This window comes from Marmota flaviventris, chromosome 19 (genome assembly GCF_047511675.1).
Source record: "Marmota flaviventris isolate mMarFla1 chromosome 19, mMarFla1.hap1, whole genome shotgun sequence".
Classification (NCBI taxonomy): Eukaryota; Metazoa; Chordata; class Mammalia; order Rodentia; family Sciuridae; genus Marmota; species Marmota flaviventris.
The window spans coordinates 20626334-20632333 of NC_092516.1; positions in this window are offsets into that span (position 1 = coordinate 20626334).

The following is a 6000-nucleotide window of genomic DNA, read 5'->3' on the forward strand; positions in this document are numbered from 1 at the left end:
TCCCCACCCTCTCTAGGTGCGAGAGCCCTTCCGTGTGGGGGTGTGACTGACCATTGACCCTGAGACCAATCACTGACCCTGACCTTGGAATGCTGTCCCCTTCGACCTTCATTGGATGGAATTTTCCCCTGAATTTCTTGTTCCCCAATAAAAGGCCACTCCCTGGGGTGCTCTCTCTCTCTCTCTCCTGCTAGTCCTGTGTAAACCTTGCTGCCCCACCCGGTGGCTTGAGGCAGGAGCCAGAGGGAGGCCCATCTCAGACCTGGTCAAAGAAAAAGGCAAATTGAGTTTTGTGTGTTTATTTTGATCTCACTAGTTAACTTCTATGGTACGAACCTCTTGTATGAAGCCAGCATGCTGGTCAGGTGGCGGAACTAGGGCCCAATTAGTGTGACAGGAGCGCCCCCTACTGGAACTTAAAATTAATCATAAAAAATTTGAAGGAGTTGTAGACCCAACTGATCAGTCAGTCTTATCTCTCCGATTTTGGCCCCAAACCTGGCCTTTACATATAGCGCCAGCCAATTTAGAAGGAACAGGACAGATTTCACAACCTGCCCAGAGTGCCCGATATCTTTGCTGGGAGGACAAAGATGGAAATAGTGGAGTTTTTAAGCCATATGTATTAGATTCTTTACCAGTAAACTTATGGGGAAGGGATGTACTAAGCAAATTAGGATTATTATTAATAACTCCAAATTCTATCAGGTCATTTGAGGAATTTAATCAAGGGTTTCTTCCTAGGGATAGTGAAAGGAGTTTACAGGACGAATATCTACTTATAAACCAGTCTCCTTGAGAGAGATCAGCAAATGCTCCTGACCAAAATTTTTAGCAGGGGCCTTGAGAGTCTCCCTGACCCAAAAGACAACAGAAAAGATCACTTGGTTCCTAGAAGAGACAATATGGGTTTCTCAATGGCTCCTATCAGAGGAGAAGCTTAAAATAGTTCACATGTTGGTTGAGGAACAGTTTCAAGCTGGTGATATAGAACCACCACTTAGCCATTGGAACACACCCATTTTTGTTATTAAGAAAAAGTCAGGTAGTTAGAGTTTATTACAGGATGCAAAGGTGATAAATCATGCAATTCAGCCTATGGGAGCATTATAGTCTGGACTTCCTTCCCCCACAGCTATTCCTTTTGATTATAGCTTAATGGTAATAGATCTAAAATACTTCTTTTTTCTATAAAATTACATCCTGAGGATTGTGAGAAATTTGCTTTCAGTGTCCCAGCAATTAATTTTAAAGAATGAGTTAAAAGATATTGCTGGAAAGTATTGCCTCAGGGAGTGCATAATAGTCCAACTTTATGTCAAAATTTTGTGGCTCGGGCAAATATGATTCATATATCATTCATCTCATGGATGATATATTACTATCTCATGCTAATCCAGATGTACTTTCAAAAAGTTTTGCCCAATTAGAGACTTTACTTACAGCAATGGGTTTGTGCATTGCATCTCAAAAGGTGCAAAAGATGCCCCCTTTTCAATATTTGGGCCATGTAACCAAAGGAGGTACAATTTGTCCTCAAAACTTACAGATAAGAGTTAAGGAGTTACACACCCTTAATGATTTTCAAAAATTATTAGGAGATATTAATTGGCTAAGGCCATCCTTAAAGCTAACTACTTCTGATTTAAGTTTTTTATTCCAGAAATTGCAAGGAGATCCTTCTCCAACTTCTTCTCATCAGCTGACAACAGAGGCTAGAGCAGCTTTTAAAAAAAGGTTGAAATTGCGATTAAGAATACACAGCTGGGCTGGGGATGTGGCTCAGCGGTAGCGCACTCACCTGGCATGCGTGCAGCCCGGGTTCGATCCTCAGCACCACGTACAAACAAAAATGTTGTGTCCGCCAAAAACTAAAAAATAAACATTAAAAAATTCTCTCTCTCTCTCTCTCTCTCTCTCTCTCTCTCTCTCTCTCTCTCTCTCTCTCTTTAAAATAAAGAATACACAGCTTACTAGAATTAATTCTCAAAAGCTGGTATATTTATTAATATTTCCAACTGCTCATGCCCCTACAGGAGTGATATGGCAAACATTGGGAGTTGTTGAGTGGATTCATTTAGCCCACTCTCCCCAAAAGACATTAATTCATTTTCATGATTCTATTGCTCAATTAGTAATAAAGGGCAGAACAAGAGTTTTACAACTAGTTGGATCAGAACCTGATATTATAATCATTCCATTTTCTGCTAAGCAGAGTAATAGGCTTTTACAAGCTTCTAATTTATGGCAAGTAGCTTTTGCTGATTTTCCTGGTCAGATAGAAAGTCATTATCCTCATGATAAAATTATTCAATTTGCATTAATAACGCCATTTATTTTTCCAAGGATTCTACGTGCACAACCAATAGATGGTGCTCTAACGGTGTTCACTGATGGCTCAAGTTCAGGTAAAGCAGGTTTTTATAGTCATGTTCATACAGAGGTAATACAAACCTTGTATTCTTCTGCCCAATGAGCAGAACTACAAGCTCTCATTTGTGCTTTAAACTATTTCACAAATGAGCCTATTAATATTTATTCTGATAGCTTATATGCAATTGGAGTTACCAAAAATATTGAAACTTCAGTTATTGGTTATGCATCATCACAAAAGTTATTTAACTTTTTCTGTAACCTGCAAAAGGCGGTGCAAATGTGAAAGCACACATGTTTTATAGGCCATATATGGGCTCATACTCATCTTTCAGGGCCTCCGACATCAGGTAATGATAAAATTGACAAACTAGTAGCTGTTTGTCAGCAAATGTCTTCATATGATTGTGCAAACATCATCAAAATGCTTCTAGTTTACATAAAAATTTTAATATTACCAGAGAACAAGCTCATCAAATTGTAAGTCACTGCCCCAAGTGTGTTATAAACGCTCCATCTTTGCCATCAGTGTGTTATACACACTCCATCTTTGCCGTGGATTAAAACCAAATTAATTATGTCAAATGGACATAACTCACATTCCTCAATTTGGTAAACAGTGTTATATCCATGTAATAGAAGATACTTATTCTAGATTTATCTTTGCTACAGCTCATACAAAAGAAAATGCTCAGCATGTTATTTCTCACTGTTTAGCTGCTTTTGCAGTATAGAATATCCTCTGCAGATTAAAATGGATAATGCACTGGCTTATGTAAGCTCTTCTTTTCAACAATTTTGCCAAGAGTTTCAGATTGACCATAAAACAGGTATTCCTTATAACTCCAAAGGTCAAGCCATTGTAGAATGAGTTCATTTATCTATTAAGCTGCAATTACAAAAACTAAAAGGGGAAGATAAGACTATGACTCCCCAAAATAACCTCAATCATGCTTTGTTTGTTTTAAATTTTTTAAATTGTGACTCAGAAGGTCACACTGCAGCTGAGTGACATACATCTTCCACAGCAACAAGCCCTTTAGGCCAAGTTTGGTGGAAAGACTTACAGACTGGTCAATGGAAAGGACCAGATCCAGTGATTATGTGGGGCAGAGGTCATGCTTGTATTTTTCCAGAAGGTGCTTTTAATCCTATTTGGATTAAAATAGGATTAATCAGACATGAGGACACACAATCAGACATGGAGGAAACAAAACCAAGATTCAAATGACTGAAGATTGACCCATAGAAGTCTTCCTTCAAAAGGAAGAGATCTCAAAAAAAAGATGACCCAAGAAGATCCAGTGGAAAAGCTGATCTAATGGAAGGACCTAAGAAAACTAACAGCATAAGCTACACAAATGATTCAACTCCTTGGGAGAGATAAGACCCCAATGATGATGCTTGCAGCAGTAATAGCCCTAATGGGCTGTCAGGTAAAAGGGAGTCAAGCAGACACTTACTGGACATATTTTCCAGATCCACCTTTAGTACACCCAGCTGTGTGGACCAGAGAATCCATCCCAGTATTTACTAATGACTCATTTATGAGGGGAGGATTTACAGACACTCATATTACTCCCAATCATGTGACTGGATTTAATTATTCTGGCTACAGTGCCCAATTACCTTTGTGTTGGTCCCATGATAAACATGCTGGTTGTCTAAAAGTATCATTTGAGGAAATGACAGCAGTTGGGAGACCTAGACTAATTAATCAATGTGGGTCAGAGGTCACTATTAATGGAGACTTAAAACCTTATACTAGATCAGTTATTAAAATGGGACTTTCTCATAACAAACTAGTCATTTCTGCAGAACCTCCACAAATACCTCACCATCCTAACAGTTCTGCAATTAAAATTGGCACTTTTCCTAGATGAATAGATTGTGTAAATACTTTTCCAGTACACCATAAGGTGTCTAAAAATAGTGGGAATATATTAGACTGGTCTCCAAAAATTGATAAAAGACAATTATGCAAAAATACTGTTATGACCCCTGAAGGATTTGTTAGCAATATTTTGACCTACAGTGGAGGTGGTATACAAAAAGATGTTTGGCACTTAATTGCTGCCTCAGAATTTTTACATTTTACAGACAAACCTTTACCGGAATTTGTTGGCAAGAGCTGTAAGGAAGGTTCTTGCTATGGCTTAAGAGCCTGTGTTCAATCTCCTTATGTTAATTGTCCATAACAGTTAAATGGGTAAATGATAGATATATTGTAACATGTATCAAATGTAATCTAACTAATTGTGTTACCAGATATAATAGAGAAAAAGGAGTGCTGGTACTTCATCAGCCCTCTTTTGTCTTATTGCCAGCTAATATTTCAGAGCCATGGTACACTGATGCTGGTTTTCAAGTTTTACAACAAATATATGCCCAGCTAGCAAGACCCAAACGTGCCATTGGATAATAGTAGGAGTTGTTGCCTTGGTTTCCTTTATTGCTTCAACAGTCACAGCTTTGGTGGCTATATCTCAAAATATTCAATATGCTAATTTTCTTAATAATTTGGCTCAGAATATTTCCAAGGCTCTTCAGAATCAAATAAATATTGATGAAAGGATTGAGACTAAACTAAATGCCTTAGAGGCAACTGTCATAAATATAGGTAATGAGCTTTCAGCTTTAAAGTTTAAAAAAATACTTAAATGTCATGCGAGTTATAAACATGTGTGTGTTACAGCTGCCAAATGCAATACCTCCCCATGGGATTGGGAGGGGGTTAAAAACTATTTATTGGGTATTTGGCAAAATAATAATAACAGCTTGGATCTTTTGGAGCTCCATCATCATATTCAGGATATACAGAATAATAAAGCTGATTTTTCAGGTCCTTCTTCTTTAGCTAGTCAAATATTAAAAGAATTAAATGGCTTTAACCCCAGAACCATTCTTAAACACTCTGCATGGCATATTTTTGCATTGTTCTCTTTGCTGTTAATTCTCTTTTGTGTTATAATTATAGGATGGAGAGCCTTCAAAGCAAGAATTTGGGGACTTGAGAGAGTAAATCATCACCTGCTTTTTCAAAGAAAGGAGGGGGAATTTGTGGGAGACCAACCTCACATATGACTGAGTCACTCCCCAGCTGGGTGATTGAGGCATCAGGTGGCAGCCATGCTGCTAGACTGCCCTGCCCTTCTTGGGTTTGAGGGACAGGGTCTTCATGTAGAGGTGTGTCTTTCCACAACCCCAGGGACCCAATCACCTCATCTGTCCTTGCAACTCTTCCCCTCTTGACTTTCTTTGGATGGGATTTTTCCCTAGAATTTAGAGTTCCCCAATAAAAGCCCACTCCAAAGCATGCTCAATCTCTCTCGATAGCCTCTTGTGTAGATCCAAGCTCCCCAGATGGGGAGCTTGAGGCAGAGAGCAAGAGGAGCCATCCCAAGGCTTGGTTTAAAACCAAATTGTGTGTCTGTGTTTTATTTCTAACTCCCTGAGAATTTCCCTGAGTGACTGAACAGTTAATCGTCTGTGATGGCCACAGCCAATAGTAGAGAGACTGATGACAAAATAATAAAATTTATGGTGTGGGGAACAACAATAAGAATTAAGGGCTCTTTGGGGCCAGGCCTGGTAGCAGATCCCTGTAACGTGGGATCTCAGGGTAAG